Below are 17,992 nucleotides of genomic sequence, written 5' to 3'. Positions count from 1 at the left end.
CTCAATACCAAGGAAGTGAACAGAGATTCAGCATAACAACCCTGTTTATATCTTTGGTATATGGAACAGTTTTGTTAGGGTTGCCAGCTCCGGATTGGGAAATACCAGGAGATTTTTGGGTTGAAGCCTGAGGAGGTTGAGGCTTGGGGCGGGGAGGGACTTCAATGCCATAGAGTCCAATTGCCAAAGCAACCATTTCTCCAGGGGAACTGATCTCTCTCGGCTGGAGATCAGTTGTAATAGCAGAAGATCTCCAGGAAGTACCTGGAGGTTGGCAACCCTAAGTTTTGTAAATAGAGTTACTGTATCTTTAAGATATACTTTCTGTTTCTCTGCTCTGGCCTACAACTTCTAGCTTGGTGCTGCTACAGTTAGCAGTGCACTGGAGTGGTGGCAGGGAAATTTTGCAAAATAAATTAAAAATTTATTCAACTCACTGGTGTTGGTCTGCAGAATGACATCACTTTCAGGGCGTAGCCGGAAGTGACGGAAGTAGCCCTAGGAATCACTGGAAACTCTATGGTGTCACTGGTGATGCCAGCCCCAAACCACGCCCCTGACCCCCACCTTCCCACCAGTTTCCAGGCTCGGCCTGGCAACCCTAACTATGACCTCATCTTTTGGTCTCCAATAAAGTTAGTTGACACTTCATGTTTGAAGCCAAAACTTAACAAAATCTTATACATTTTGCCCTTTAAAAAACTTACTTCTATATTATTCCATGCCACCTGCACTGACTTTATGGCTCATCTCATTCATAAAGATACTTGTGAATGAAGGCGACATCTTTAGTTATCAAATGGCTCAAAAAGCTGACGCACACTTTCACACAAAACAAAAAGAAAACTTAGGCCAATTAGACCTGGAGGCTCTTCCTAAAACCTTGTTGAGAGAATGAAACTTTCCTTTTTTTTGATTCAAGCCCCATGTGGCAGCCCTGCTGGTCTCCAGAGGGTTGTCATGGTTATTCTGCAAATAGCTGATGTCATCCCTCTTTTGTAACAGCAAGGCCTTTTCAGTTGACCAGCTCTGGGGAGAGAGTTTAAAATGCGAAGACATCCAGGGTCTCACTAGGGACTCTGCTAAAGGAATGGCAATTGCAAGGAGGGCCATGGGGGGAGGAAGAAAGAGAGAATAAAATTAAAAAAAGATGTGAATCAGATGGCTCCTAAGGTTGCACACGAATTGATGGGAAATGACTGGAGCAGACACCAAAAGGTATTGTGGGTAAACAATGATAGTACTGATAGCAGAAAAAGATTGAAATCAATAAGGAAGCTAATTGTAACGGATGAATAGGCAAAAAGAGAAAGGCAGTCAAAATTATACAAAAGCAAGGGGAGGGAAAAAGAGAAATAAGTTGTTTGCATTAGGACTTAGGAACTGAAAAGCAGGATAAGCATACAGAACCTTAAATGGCTTCCAGATAGTGAATGTCATATGTCTGATGCTCTAGAGCTGTTTGGTGATTAAACAATGCGCAAATCCCAACATTTCACCAATACGAAACACTTATTCATCTATGGTGCTGTTCTAAGCGCCCTTATTCATATTAATTAGTATTTTAATCCTCGCACAGGGACATTAAAATAAATGTCTGTGTGGCAAAACAACTGTATTTAGCATGATAAAGGATGGCAACCTTGCCCCTTGGGCATTAAAAATGGCTTTTATATTTAAAAAACCCAGAGAAGGCACCAGTCGGATGACCATATAGTTCAATAGGATAAAGCCACAAATATTACAAGGGTAATATCACTGGTCTGAATGTGGACCTTGTCTCATCATCATGAGTTCTTACAGAAGGTATCTTGCATCTTTCTCTAAGAACTTGCATGCACACACAACACCTTCCCATTTAAAAACACACACATGAATCCTGGGTTATAATTAGAGTTGCCAACTTCCCGGTAATAGCTGGAGATCTCCTGCTATTACAACTGATCTCCAGCCGATAGAGATCAGTTCGCCTGGAGGAAATGGCCACTTTGGAAATTGGACTCTATGGCATTGAAGTCCCTCCCCTTCCCATACCCCGCCCTCCTCAAGCTCCGCCCCAAAAACCTCCCGCCGGTGGCAAAGAGGGACCTGGCAACCCTAGTTATAATAGTTGTGGCAAATGCAGTATACTGGCCAGCCTGTTTAAGACACTTTGGATTGCTCCACATGACAGCTTTCTCCATAGCCACTTCATTTAACTTCCCAGTCCTAGACCTGCCACAACTGTTATAACTGAGGACCTAGGTCCGGAGTTTGCTTTTTAAAGTGGGAAAGTTGAGTGTTTACAAATTCTGAGATGAAGCAAGAAATCTTCCATAAGAAATAATTGCACTATAAATTCAAGATAAGATCTTCTTGAGGACACTTTAAATCCACTTCACGGGGTCAGGGAAACCAGTTGGACCTGTGGTTCACTCATCAAGCTTCCTTATACTGAGATAGATTACAGGTCCATCTAGTACAGTAAGGTCTATTGTGAATTACTTTGGCCTTTTATGCACGGGTTGTTTCCGTCAACATCTAGCTCCAAGTACTTTGGGGCTTTGTTTTCATTATGCATATATTTTCTGACCTTTGGAAGTCGCTTTGCTCTCCCCTCACGTTTCCCCCATGTTTTGAGGATGCTGTTTTACCCTGAATTCAATGTGTGCCTTGATCCCAAATTGAGAGCTGGGCCTGTGCATACTTGTTGATTCAGGATTTTCTCCCCATGCCCATTCTCACTTCTCCCTCTCACTTGTCTTTCCCTCTCATCCAACCGCTTTCCTGGAAGCTTGAATACTATGAGGCCAGTGTGGTGTAGTGGTTAAGAGCAGTGGTTTGGAGAGGTGGACTCTGATCTGGAGAACCAGGTTTGTTTCCCCACTCCTCCACATGAGCGGTGGATGCTAATCTGGTGAACTGGATTTGTTTTCCCACTCCTACACACGAAGCCAGCTGGGTGACTTTGGGCGAGTCACATTCTCTCAGCCCCACCTATCTCACAGGGTGTCTGTTGTGGGGAGGGGAAAGGAAGGTGATTGTAAGCTGGTTTGATTCTCCCTTAAGTGGTAGAGAAAGTTTTCTTCTTATTATTATTGGTCAGTTTTCACAGTAAGTGTTGGTCCGTTTCAGGCCTCACTTGATTGAACAATTTGTTTCCGACTAGCGAGAATGTTGAAATAATCACAAACGACCTATGAGAGGTAGGGTTGCCAACCTCCAGGTGGTAGCTGGAGATCTCCTGAGATCTCCTGAGACTACAACTTATCTCCAGGTGACATAGAAGAGTTCACATGGAGAAAATGGCCACTTTGGATGATAGATAGCGAGTGTTGGTCCGTTTCAGACCCCTGTGCAGAGTGATTTGAGAATTCAACTGGTTGCCTTATTTCCCTTCTCCAGCTACCATCCCCGCACCTCCCAGAGCCTCGCCGCTAATCAGCGGTTTTTCCCAATCAGCTATTTGGCATGAGGCGGAAGGATGGGGCGCTGCTTGTAGCCTGTTTTACCTTCATTGCTTCCCTTGTTCCAGGAGTCGTCTGGGGCTGCTTTTTTCCTCCAGTGCCCCAGAGGTGACATTATCATGTAGATGACGCTGATCTCTGCCCCCAACCCCACCTCCCTAAACCTCCCACTGGTTGCAAGTAAGGACCTGGCAACCCTATTCAGTAGTGGTCTGCCATTGCCTGCCTCCATGTGGGCTGAGAGAGTTCTGAGAGAACTATGCCTGGCCCAAGGTCACCCAGCAGGCTTCATGTGGAGGAGTGAGGAACTGAACCTGGTTCTCCAAATTAGAGTCTGCAGCTCTTAACCAGTGTGCCACACTGGCCCCTTTAACAGGCTTTATTCCCCCTCGCCAGCTGAGTGGTGGTGCCACCTTTAAGGTGGGAAAGGAGCAGTGACCAGTGGATGGGGGGGATGCAGTGGTGTTCACCTTGATGATTCTGCACCAAAATGATGAATCACAAACCCCACCGCCTCCACCCCATTTGATGCTTCCACAATGAGATGTAGCTCTGGATTGGGAAATACCTGGAGAAATTGGGGGTGGAGCCTGAGGAGGGCGGGGTTTGGACAGGGGCTTCAATGCTATAGAGTCCAATTGTCAAAGCAGCCATTTTCTCCAGGGGAACTGATTTCTGTCGCCTGGAGATCAGTTGTAATAGCAGGAGATCTCCAGCCACCACCTGGAGGTTGGCAACCCTAGTGAGAGGGCCTTTTTCTGCCCCTGTGTGGACACAGCATCAGTTGGATTTACTCCAGTTCAGTTCAAGTGATTTCATGAAGTTAATATAAACAAGTGCCTTATTTTCTACATAATTACTTTTTGCTAATGTTTGGTTGGGCTGAATCTAAGCAGCCACAATAACAAAAGTATTAATAAGAAACCCAAACCAAAAACTGACCTGTTTGCCCTGAGCTTCTGCTTTCAACTGGGTCACATCCAGGAAGCCGACAAATATATCCTGGCCACAGTAATTCATTCTCCCACACTTGTGCCTTGAAATAGACTTCATTGTTTTTGTTTGGCTGCCTGCAAGACTTCTCTCCCTGTCCCTTGAATTCTTGCACTTCTTATTTGTATGAATTTATCACTCCCTTGATCCTAAAATAGCTTTTGTATTTTTTGAGATCTCTGGAGCACTCAAGGGTCTTTAGGAATGTGGCTGTGAGCCGTCCAAGGCGATACATCATAAAACTGAAGTCAGGCCGCAAAAGAAGCAGTTGGAAAAGTTCAACATAGCTTTCAAGTGGTGTAACAGCCTGACTGTTGTCCCCGCCCCAATTCCCTGCATTATTAAGATGATCCAAAAAAAAAAAAAAAAAAGTCCAGTCTTCCATCTTTATTATTTTGATTCTGCAAAGGGCTTTAAAATCTTGAGCTCATTCATCATCACGGTGTGAAAGGGAAGGGCATTACTCAACAGGCCTGGATGGACTCCGTTCAAGATTTTCTGACGGTCTTTGTTCAGAATTGTGTACTTTGTCTTACTCGGCATAAAACCAGGACCAGAAAATTTGGCTCAGACGAAGAAGTCCTGGATTCAGATATCCACCTCTGTCTAGAATCTATTATGCAAGCCTTCACCTCTCAGCTTTTCTTCTTCATTTGTCAAAAGGTAATGCAACAACTTGCTGAACATGGCTGTTTATAAAGGCCAGCATAATTCTTAACTGCAGAACACTTAAAAATTCAACAGGATATGTAGACGATAAGCTTCCTGGGCAAAGAGCCGTAACTACAGCAATGAGCCTTCCTCCCTGAAATGGAGACCTCTTTGCCTTCCATTGCTCTTTGCCTTCCATTGCTCTTTGTCTTACATTGTCATAACAAGAAGAAACTAGCAAAAACTTCAAATTCTGGTATTTTTTCACATTTAGTTAACCTGCAGCCTGGCAGTCAGGTAAAGCATGTGATGGATAGGATTGCCAACTTCCAGGTACTATCTGGAGATCTTCCGCTATTACAAGTGATCTCCAGCCGATAGAGATCCGTTCCCCTGGAGGAAATGCCCTCTTTGGCAATTGGACTCTATGGCATTGAAATCCCTCCCCTCCCCAAACCCCACCCTCCTCAGGCACCATCCCAAAAATCTCCAGGTATTTCCCAATCCGGAGCTGGCAACCCTATTGATGGATGAGTCTAGAGTTGCCAATCCCAAAGTGATGGCTGGAGATCTCCTGGGATTATAAGTGATCTCCAGGAGACAAAGGTCAGTTCACCTGGAGAAAATGCCCTTTTTGGAAGGTGGACTCTATGGCATTATATCCCATCGAAGTCCCTCCCCTCCCCAAACCCCACCCTCCTCAGGCGCCACCCCCTAATTCTCCAGGTGTTTTATTTCCCAACCTGGAACTGACAATCCTATGGATGACACCCAGCACCTTAAGCCTTACTCATCATGTCCTAGAATGAAAGAGGCAGACAGGTAGACATCATACTCTGCCTTTTTCTCTATTGCCTCTCCAGCTGTTAAGGAACAGGGCAAAGGATAATACTGTTATGAACCCCTACCCAATACTTCCCTAAGCAGTGAGGTGTTCTGGAACTAGCATTTCACCTTGCCTAGTTAATTCTTTTTGGAGGTGAGAAAACGCTGAAGACTGATGGTGCTTTTGGAATATTTGCTTGATTTGCAAATGTACAAGTAGAGAAGCTGTTCTACAGAGCTCTCCTGATCTACTATCCCACATCAGAACCCCAGATCTGGCACCCCTACAGTGCTCCAGCCAACTGTCTGATTCTCTCTTTTTCTCTCTTATCCAGCATCTAACACTTTTCTTTTTTGTACCCCCACAACTATTCACTCCTTGCAGCTAAGGAGGGGGGAATTGCCTCCCCCAAGCACTGATGGAGTGCTTGACTAGAGCCATTAAGTCTCCTTGAAGGGAATATCTACAGACATTAAGAAACATTACCATATCTTTTGTCATGTAGGACAGACTGAGCCACAGTGATCTGCATCCAAGCCAACTACAATACTTAGCATTTGTATAGCACATTTGAAGCATTCAGAGCACTTCACATACTTTATCTCTGTAAGGCTTATAACAGTCAAGATTTCACTGTGATTATCCCTGTGTTGTAGGTGGGGGTGGTTGAGGATGACTGAGACTGGGGTATAATGGCTTGCCTAAGGCCATCAAGTGATATGTGAACTCCTCTTCAGGTTACGTATTAGTCACTTCACTGCACCAGCCATAGAAGCTGGCAGAATTCAGTTCCCAGTAGGTTACTTAATCTATGGTTAGGGTTACACAGTAGCAACTACAGTGATAGGAGTAGGGCTTACTTCTAAAGAGCTACAAGTGTTGATTCGCAGGGTTACCAACCTCCAGGTGGGGTAGGGTTGCCAACGCTGGGTTGGGAAATACCTGGAGATTTTTGGGGCGGAGCCTGAGGAGGATGGGGTTTGGGGAGGGGAGGGAATTCAATGCCATAGAGTCCAATTGCCAAAGCGGCCATTTTCTCCAGGTGAACTGATCATGATCGGCTGAAGATCTGTTGTAAAAGCAGGAGATTGGCAACCCTAAGGAGGATCCTGGAGCTCTTCCAGAACCACAACTGATCTCCATATTACAGATCATTCCTCTGAAGGAAATGGCAGCTTCAGAATATAGACTCTATGGCAGCAGATCCCTACTGAGATCCTTCCCCATACTCTACCTTCTCTAGGAACTGCCCCCAAATATCCAGGAATTTCCCAAGGTGAAGTTGGCAAACCTAGTTAGTTGCCATGTTCTTGGGTTCTGAGGTGCTCAGGAGCCAGGCAAGTATTTAAATATTTTAAATAAACAAATAAATCTAATGAATGTGCACTTTATCAACTGACTCTCCCAGCTTCTCATCAGTGAAGTATAGAATCTGCAAGACAATCTGGATCATCCATCCAATACCTTGGATGGAATAATGTAATACATAGTTGTGCATATAGCCGACTGTGCACTGAGACCAAAAATGAGGCAGATCCATACCCAAGATGTACTTAGGGTTGCCAGGTCCCTCTTCACCACTAGCGGGAGGTTTTTGGGACAGAGCCTGAGGAGGGTGGGGTTTGGGGAGGGGAGGGACTTCAATGCCATATAGTCCAATTGCCAAGCGGCCATTTTCTCCAGGTGAATTGATCTCTATTGGCTGGAGATCAGTTGTAATAGCGGGAGATCTCCAGCTAGTACCTGGAGGTTGGCAACTCTAGATGTATTACAGTAGATAACCTACATATCATCAGAAGATGATCTAATATTATCAAGAAATCAGTTTAGAAAGGCAAACAACAGCTATTTAGGAAGTTTATAATCTAGTAACAGGGCCCTCAAGGAGCCCCGTGGCGCAGAGTGGTAAGCTGCAGTATTACAGTCCAAACTCTGCTCACGACCTGAGTCCGATCCCAATGGAAGTCGGTTTCAGGTAGCTGGTTCAAGATTGACTCAGCCTTCCATCCTTCTGAGGTTGGTAAAATGAGTACCCAGCTTGCTGGGGGTAAAGGGAAGATGACTGGGGAAGGTGCTGGCAAACCACCCCGTAAACAAAGTCTGCCTAGTAAACGTTGGGATGTGACTTCACCCCATGTGTCAGGAATGACCCGGTGCTCGCACAGGGGACCTTTACCTTTTTAACAGGGCCCTCATTTAGAATCTGAGCATGGAAACAAACCCATCTATTGAGCTCTGCAAACAGTCTCAATCCAGTTTCTGTTACATATTGCTCTCCAGTCGTTATAAACTCATATCTCCTCAACAGGAAGTGGTTAGAGCAGAGTCTGATAACCCCAGTGAAGGGGGAAATAATCTTCTCGGCCCACAGAGTATCATTAGTCACCAGATTAAAAAATAATGTGTAGCAACCACAACATTGGAATTACTGGAAAATACTGTGTATGACCAATGTAGTATGTCTGAATGCTTATGAGGGCCATTCACAAAACATTACCCACAAAGCTCCCCACAAGATATACTCCAGCCTATTTACATTCAATTTGTATCCTGGTTTTAGTTCATAACGTGACTCTCCAGGTGATGCTGTTGCGTCTGGGACATAAGACTGGTAAGCATCTTTGCCCATCTTGCCACATAGCTTGTGTCCAGTAGGGCTGTTGATTCGGTTCGGCCCTAACTGAAAATCAGCCGAATTTCCCCTGATTCGATGGTTTTTAGTTCGGGAGGAACCGAACTCAAAACTGGTGGGCAACCGGGGAGCCGAATTCAGCGAGTTCAGGAGTTCGCGAATAAATCCCGCAAATTCGGGGCCATCAGTAAGCAGCATAACTGTCAGTAAGCAGCATTCTCCTCCCCCGGCCAATCGGTGGCCAAGCTGGGTCTTCTTCTGGCCAATCAGTCAGGATTGAGTACTGGAGGAATCAGCTGATGTGCGGCCCGGCCAGGGAGAGAGAGAGAGAGAGAGCGAAATCCTCGTGTGTGTGTGTGTGGGTGCTTGTGCACATTTGCTCCTTTCTGTGGCTGCAGGGGGCGTATTTTTTGGGGTACAGACACAAAACTTTCAGTGGAGCTTCAGATGAAGCTTCTTAAGATACCCCCCATGTTTTGTAAACATTGGGTCAGGGGGTCCCGAGATATGGGCTCCCCCTTTTTCTTTCCATGGCTGCAGGGGGCGCATTTTTGGGGGTACAAACCCCAAACTTTCAGTGGAGCTTCAGATGAAGCTTCTTAAGATACCCTCCAAGTTTTGTAAACATTGGGTCAGGGGGTCTCGAGATATGGGCTCTCCCCCTTTTCCCTCCCCCCCTTTTCCATTTATGTGGCTGCAGGGGGCGCTTTTTTGGGGATATAGCCCCCAAACGTTCAGCATAGCTTCAGACAATCATTCTTAAGATACCACCCAAGTTTTGTAAAGATGGGTTCAGTGGGGGCAGAAATATCGCCTCCTCCCTTTTCTCTTTCCGTGGCTGCAGGGGGCGCATTTTTGGGGGTGCAGATCCCAAACTTTGAGCGGAGTTTCAGACAAGTGTTCTTAAGAGACCACCCAAGTTTTGTGAACATTGGGTCAGGGGGTCCCGAGATATGGGCTTTCCCTTTTCCCCTTTCCCCTTTCCCCTTTCCCCTATTGGGATGAATGGATCAGCCGATCCTGTGCATCTCCAGAGCAAAACGTCCCGTGCCTAATTGGAATCATCTTGGAATACAAGTCCTCCCCAGCCCCTCCTGATGGAACAGAAGACAGCCACAGTAAGACCCCTTTGGGGGCTTTAATCTATAATTTTTCTCCTGTGTATGTGTGTGTGTGTGTGTGTGTGGGAAAGCAGAGTCTGTGTGTGTGTGAGGAGGGAGCAGTTTCTGTGGGTGGGGGGAAGCCAAAGGGGGCTTTCGTCGGTTCTGCCTGGGGTGTGTGTTCCCCCTCGAGTCTCTCGCTCCCTGGTTTGAGGGGGGAGGTTTCAGTTGTGTGTCTTCTGGTTTTCCCTGTTGCAAAGGTGTTGTTTTACAAGGTTGTGTTGCTTTGCAGTTGCTTTGCAAACTTTTCAGCTGTTGTCGGGGCTTGGAGCTTTGTGCGTGGGCTCCAAGCTCTGCTGAGAGATGCACATTAAGGGTGGGGGGACCCCTTTCAGGGCCCATATCTCAGCCCCCCCTGACCCAATCTTTACAAAACTTGGGGAGTCTTTCAATAAAAGTCCTTTGAAGCTCTGCTGAAAGTTTGGGACCTCTAACCCCAAAAATGCCCCCCCAGAGCCACAGAAAGGCGCGGTTGTGTTTTTAATGGCTTTATTCACCCGAATTTTTCCCCCAAACTTTGAATTCCCGCCGAATTGAATGGACCCGAAGTGGGGGAGTTCGGACTTCGGCATATCCCAAATCTAAACGGGCCGAATTTGGCCGAATCCAAACTATACCGAATTTTTTTTAATTCAACAGCCCTAGTGTCCAGTGAGACTTGTGTTAATTCCCTGGATTAATTATATTGACAATCTACATGCATGCATAATCATTCAAGCCTCCGTGGGCTGCAACACTCAGGTTTCTGTCTGCCCTTTCCTGGAGGGGATAGAATGTGTGCCCCTCTGACCCAGAAACTTGCTAGTTTGAAAATCCTTTAACCTTCTGCTGTGTTGCTACTTCCTGGATACCATTCTGTCTTGCAAAGAAATTCAGTCTGTGATGTAGGCTAATCGTTCAATTCCTTCTTCAGGAAAAGATGTGCTGAAATCAGTAGATACTTCTGCTGTCCCTCATATCTGCAGGCTGCCACTCAACACCTTTCCTGAGAGCCAGTGTGGTGTACTGGTTAAGAGTGGTGGTTTGGAGCGGTGGGTTTATGACAAAAGCAAGCAAGAAACTACAAGTTAAGACCTCTGCAAATTTTGTAGTTTCTTGCTTGCTTGCTTTTTAAAAATTGGGACCGGTCTCCCCTTTTCTGTTTTTGGGCTTATGACAAGGCAGCAAACTCTCCAATCACTTTGTGCTCCTCTGCCTTAGCAACATTTAGGCAAAGCCGGGAAGCCGGGAAGACTTTCCTCTCCCTCCCCAGGGCGAGCGGGCCTCCCGCTGCAGGCCCATGCATCAGCGGGAACCTTCCCTCACCTGCTCTCCCCAGGGCGAGAGGTCCACCCGCAGCACGCCCTCACGCCAGCTGGGAACCTTCGCTCACCCTGCCCTGGGCGAGCGGGCTGCCCGCTGCAGCCCCGCACACCAGGCGGCACTTGCATGCATACTCGCCCGCACGTGCACACACACAACAGAAACCTCCCGCTGAAGGTAAGTGGGGACCTGGCAACCCTACTCCTCTCCCTAAACCCCACTCTCCCAGGATCCACCCGCTAATCTCCAGGTATTTCGGGAACCGGAGCCGGCAACCCTAATCTTTTGTCAACATGGGCGATACGTAGTTTTTGCTATATGCATTTGTTAATAACAGAAAGTTTCTGTCTGTAAAAAAATGGGGAAAATTCTAATTTATGTGTCTAAAATTCACATACTGAACCAACCAGCCAAATCTCTATATTTTAACCAATTTAAGGCAGCTTTACTGCCAGAATATGGCATTCAAGGTGCCTTATAAGCTTCTAAAGAAAACACTCCACATACTAAGCCTGAAAATAAAGCTGCAGTAATAAAACAACCACAACAAAAATCGCGGCAAAGTATTTCAGATGTTAGTACAAGTACCGAAAATGCAGCCAATAATCTCAATAACAACAATAATCAGAAAACCAATACTGACAAGAAAAGGAGTATTGGTATGTGTTTAAATCATCTGTCTTGAGATTTGCAGCTCTGTCTCAAGACCATAGAATGAAAAAGACAGTTGTTTTAAAAATGTTGTGTCAGCTAATTAAGTTGGGTGTCGCTGTAACAAGCTGGGTTTTGCCCAGTGATCAGGCAATAAACATTTTGTATTTGTTAGCTTCTGGAGATTGTGATCACAGCGAGGAACTGGCATTCTAGCTGCACGTGGCACAAGCATAGTTGAGTGAAATGTGTAGGATGCCCGGCTAAATAACAGTGAGAGATACAAATCAAACACCCTCTGGGCTACTTGTGTGGGTTGCTTGTACTCCAGACAAAAAAAAAAAATTGCCCATTGTTTTGGAAACAATAGTGCAAGCGTATTATTATTGCATGATCTTTTGAACCCAAGGAGTACCAAGTTGAAATTCCATTGCAAGAAAACATTTTTCCCAACCCAGAATAAACGCTTTATCACCTATCGTGTTATTTTTTTATTTCATTTATTTAGTTACACAGTTTATATCCCGGCCCTCAGAAAGGCCACAACGGCAGCTAACAATTTAAAACATGCATAATATAATTACATTTTAAAACCATCGAGCCCCTCCCAAATACATCATTAAAACAATTAATAGCAGAGCTAAAATACATACAAAGACATCAAGAGCACAACTAAAATATTGGTCAGGAAGGAGAGATGACTGAGGGAATGCCAAACCAAACAAAAAAAGTCTTCACGCACTGATGGAAGATGGCAACGGAAGGGGGCAGATAAATCTTCCTATGGAGAGAGTTCCAGAATTTTGGTGCCGTGACTGACAAGGACCCACCTATATATGAAACTGCCTTGCTGAATCTGACCATTGGGCCATCAAGATCAGTACTGTCAACTTAAAATGACAATGGCTCCCCAGGGTCTCAGAGTGAGGTCTTTCACATCACCTCCTACCTGGTTCTTTTAACTGGCATTGGGGCCGGTACTATTACATTTGTTCATAAACCATCTGGAATTAGGCGTGAGTAGTGTAGTGGCCTCGTTTGCAAATGACACAAATTTATTCGGGATGGTGAAAACCAAGAATGACTGTGCAGAGCTCCAGGAGGAGCTCTACAAGTTGCGTGAGTGGGCAACAATTTGGCAAATGAAGTTTAATGTTGGTAACTAAGATGATGCACATGGTGACAACCCCCCACAACTTCAGGTATAGGTTAATGGGGTCTGAACGTAGGGTAGTAGCTGGAGATCTCCTGCTATTTCAACTGATCTCCGGCCGATAGAGATCAGTTCACCTGGAGAAAATGGCCGCTTTGGCAATTGGACTCTATGGCATTGAAGACCCTCTCCTCCCAAACCCCACCCTCCTCAGGCTTTGCCCCCCAAATCTCCAGGTATTTCCCAACCCAGAGCTGGCAATACTATCTGAATGTTATGGGACTGAGAGGGGAAAAGATCTTGGGGTTGTAATAGATTGCTCAATGAAAGTGTCAACCCAGTGTGCTGCAGTGGTGAAAAAGGCAAGCTGTATGTTAGGGATTAGGAAAGGGATTGAAAATAAAATGTCCAATATTGTAATGCCCCTGTATAGATATCTAGTGTGGCCTCATTTGAAATGCTGTATACAGTTCTAGTCAATGTATCTCAAAAAGGACATTGCAGAGCTGGAACAAGTACAGAAGTGCAAAATCAAGATGATTAGGAGGTTGGAGCACCTTCCCTTTGAGGAAAGGCTGAAGAGTCTGGGACTTTTCAGTTTAGAAAAGAGACGACAAAAGGGGGCATGATAGATGTTAATAAAATTATGCATGGGGTGGAGAAAGTTGACAAAGAGAACTTTTTCCTCCCTTTCCCAAAATACTAGAATTTGAGGGCATCCAACGAAGGTGATGGGTAGTAGATTCAGGACAGACAAAAGGAAATACTTCTTTACACACTGAGTGATTAAACTGTGGGATTCATGGCCAGAGAATGTAGTGATGGCCACATGCATAGAGCTTTAAAAGGGGATTAGATAGATTCATGGAAGATAGGTCTATCAGTGGCTACTAGCCACGGTGACTAAAAGGAACATCCACATTCAGAGGCAGTCAACCTCTGAATCCCAGTGCCAAGAGGCAACATCAGGGGAAGGCCTTAGCCTCTATACCCTTTGTTGGACCTCCAGAGGAACTGGCTGGATACTGTGTGAGATAGAATGCTGGACTAGATGGGCCGCTAGTCTGAGCAAGTAAGGCTCTTATGTTTTTATGTTCTTTAATGGAGATCCCAGGGATTGAACCTGGGACCTTCTGCTTAGCAGAGGCTCTTCCATTGAGTGACAACTCCTCAGAAGGTGTGGCACCCCACATAACATAAAGAAGGCAATGATTCAACACTACCACAGTCTTACAGTCCCATCTCATTACTGAATGGGGACTATAAAATCTTTACCTCGATAGAGATATTAAGGAAATATATAGCAAAACTAATTCATACTGATCAGACCAGATTTGTACCAAAGAGATTCATGAAAGATAATGTATGCTTTGTAATCAATGCAATAGAATTTGTGAAAAAAAGAAGAAATCAGCGTTCATATTTCTAGATGCTGAAAAAGCATTGGATAATATTGGTTGGGCCTTTATATTGAAAACACTTGAAAATTTAAAATGCGGTTCTAGATTTATGAACTGGATACAGAGTATTTATTCAAAACAAAAAGCAAAAATTCTAATAAATGGAGTGTTAACTGACGGATTTCAAATAGAAAAAGGATGTCCATTATCCTCACTTTTATTTATTCTTGCACTAGAAGTGTTAGCTACTAAGATCAGACAAGATCCCAGAATTAAAGGATTGCAACTAGTTTCAAGATTGAAAAAGGATATTCACACAGGAAGTGGTGTAATAAGGGAACTGACTGAATTTTTAAAAGGTGATAAGACTGCAAAGAACATTTATTAGGGCAAATTTATAAACCATAATTTCAATTTGATACAGAAATGGAACAAGTTAAAACATGTATGGTCAGATGGATGTAGAATTCTGAGGAAGAAATATCTCAGCAAAAATGGAAAAATGTATGGATGAAATATATAAAGCCCATTGCTTTCAATGGTGGGAAAGTTTGCCCGGCTCCTCTATAGAGAAGCATAGCGAAGTTCGCAATAGAGAATCTGACTGCGGCCACCTCACTATTTCTTCTCTATCAAGGAGGTTGGGGGCAACCCCTTCTAGACCCCATAAAACCGGACCCCCGGACCCAATCTTGACCAAACTTGGGAGTTCAGGCAAGGAGAGTCCCTTGCAGCTATGCTGCAAATGTAGGGGCTCTACCTCAAAAAATGCCCCCCCCCCGGAGCTTCAAAAAGAGCAAATGCCAGAATTTTTCCAGGAAACCTGAAAATAAGCCAAATTCCAATATTTACTGGTATGGGAATTTGGCTTTTTCGGGTTTCCTGAACAAATGCAGGCCCAATAAACCCAAACCTGAAATTTACTGAATTTTTTGTGTGCGCACAAACCTATTCAGCACATTAGAGTAATTTAGCGTGGATGTTAACAAAAGTACATTGAACTGTGGTAAGGCTGTCTCTATCTAGGAAGGGCTGCAAGAAGCCTCCCCAAACCCCACCTTCCTCAGGCTCTGCTCCAAGAACCTCCTGCTGGTGTTGAAGAGGGCCCTGGCAACCCTAATTGTAAGGGCTGGTTCTTCTCATATCATCCCTAGCGGTGAATTTGCCCTTTAAGTAGGAATGCAAGCCTGCCTAGAAGTGGAACCCCTAATCTCAGAACCACGGAACCCCCTATGTTTAAATGGGAGTGGGACAAAGAAAGAGTTCAATGCACAACTTCTGCCCTACTGTGAAGAAAGCCGAGATTGATCTGGTGTAGCTTTTATTGGTACAGTTGCACCTGTTGAATTGTTGCTTGTGATGCAGCATGTAAAAATACTGATCTTTTGTCAAGAAAACAAAATAGTTCCTGCTCAAATCCAAACTATGGACTGTGGGTTAAACCTGTCCTGCCACAAATTAATTGCTTTGAAGATTAAAAAGTCTGATAAAAAGCTTATCTCCCACTATTAATTATTGATTCTTTTCCAACTAACACCCAGTTAATAAAACCAGGATAATACTTTCCTCCTCCTCTGATCTCTAAGGCCAGGGTTAGCAGTCTGCCAATACTCTTTGCAGTGATTATCACAAAGTAGTGCCTTTAAGGTGGCTGAAAAGATAATCACCAACTCAACCGGTACAAACATGAAGAAGGGTTGGTTTTTTTTTTGCAGGTAATGAAGATACAGGTGTCTACTTGAAGCTGTCTTCTGATTAACTGGGATTACACCTAGGGTTGCCAACTTCCAGGAGGCACCTGGAGATCTCCTGCTATTACTGCTGATTTCCAGGAGATCAAGATCAGTTTCCCTGCAGAAAATGGCTGCTTTGGAGGGTGGACTCTGGCATTATACCCTGCTGAGGTCCCTCCCCCCCTCAAACCCCACCATCTCCAGGCTCCGCCCCCCAAATATGCAGGGAGGTTGGCAACCTGGAGGTTGGCAACCCTACTTACAATGAATGCTCAATCAGAACCTATAGCACAAGGCAACTTTCAACACCTTAGTGGTACTAGCTGGAGATCTCCTGCTATTACAACTGATCTCCAGTCGATAGAGATCAGTTCACCTGGAGAAAATGGCCGCTTTGGCAATTGGACTCTATGGCATTGAGGTCCCTCCCCTCCCCAAGCCCCACCCTCCTCAAGCTCCGCCCCAAAAACCTCCCACTAGTGGCGAAGAGGGACCTGGCAACCCTAAGCTCCAATGGGAGAAAAAGCTCTTGCTAAAAGCTTTCCATCCATGGAACTATTAAATGTCTTACCCACTGCAGATAGTGAGTGAGGTTCTCTGGACAGATTTTGGGAGATGGGCTCTTGCCAGCCATTTGTATTTAAGGGGACCAAGTGCAACGGAAAACAAATGCTCTTGTCTGTACTCTTAATAGGTGTGTAAAAGAGGGAACTGCGGCAAGTTCAGCTTGTCATGTAGAGGTGAGAGAATACCATGCTGAAAATATCATTGCAGTACCAAATATTAAGGAAACACGGGTCTCATTTGCCTTAGCATTTTGGTCACCCTACCCACAATTTTGCTTCAGGCAACTGATTTTTGCTCAGACTCAGTTTTCCATCTGTAAAATGGGAGTAATTCTGACCTGAGGGCTAACACAGTGAATACTGCTATATGAACATGGTAATGGTGTCACCACGTTTCTAGAATCAAGAGCAGTTCTACTAATTCTGTTCCCTGCCTTGCTTCACGCCTCTGCTTGCTTCTTCCCTATCTCACCTGCCCTTCAACATGTTCCTAGCCCTCTCAGCGGTTTCTTGGGTTTAGCATGGTGCTGTCCTCTTATGAAAACATGAGTGCCACCACAGTATTGAGGAGGATGTGGATGAGTTTATTACTCTTCTTTGTCCTACTTCGTTTTATTGAAAAGTAAAGTGGAGAGTGTTTGCCTTCAGCTCCACAGTGCTGATGGTAAGCTCTGTGTCTGTGTCTACATAAACACATGCTGGGCTTCAGCTATGGTTGCCAACCTCCAGGTGGTGGCTGGGGATCTCCCACTATTACAACCGATCTCTAGGTGACAGAGATCAGTTCACCTGGAGAAAAAGGCTGCTTTGGAAGTTGGACCCTATGGCATTATACCCCACTGAGGTCCTGCCCCTCCTAAAACCCTTCCCTCTCCAGGCTCCGCCCCCAAAATCTCTAGGTATTTCCCAACCTGGAGCTGGCAATCCTAGCTTTGGTGGGTGGTCATTATTTATTTATTTAAAACATTTCAATCCCTCTCTTCCTCCAATGAGCTCAGGATGGTGTACATCACTGTACTCGTACCCACACAACAACCCTATAAAGTAGGATAGGCCAAGAGATAGGCCCAAGGTCAACCAGTGAGCTTCATGGCAGTATGGAGATTTGGGCCTTTTATGCATGGGCTGTTTCCATGGCGATCACCCCCCAACTACTTCGGGGCTTCATTTTCATTATGCATGTCACTCTCCCCCCACGTTTTCACTGCGTTTTCTGGATGCCACCAGAAACATCATCCAGGGCTGGCCTTCTGGGCAACAGAAAACGACTCTGTACCATCCTCTATATGACAGCCCTTCAAGTACTTGAAGGTGGTTCTCATATCATCTCTCAGTCGTCTCCTCTCCAGGCTAAACATACCAAGCTCCAAAAATGTTTTTTTAATGAAGGTAAGTCGCTGCTGACGAGATATGTTATATAATGTGTGAATTAATACTACACTTTTGGGCAAATTCTAGTCACAAGCCTTTCCAATGTGT

The sequence above is a fragment of the Euleptes europaea genome, chromosome 1 (assembly GCF_029931775.1).
Source record: "Euleptes europaea isolate rEulEur1 chromosome 1, rEulEur1.hap1, whole genome shotgun sequence".
In the NCBI taxonomy this organism is placed as follows: Eukaryota; Metazoa; Chordata; class Lepidosauria; order Squamata; family Sphaerodactylidae; genus Euleptes; species Euleptes europaea.
The sequence above is the reverse complement of the archived record's forward strand: the minus strand, read 5'-3'. Positions refer to the sequence as shown.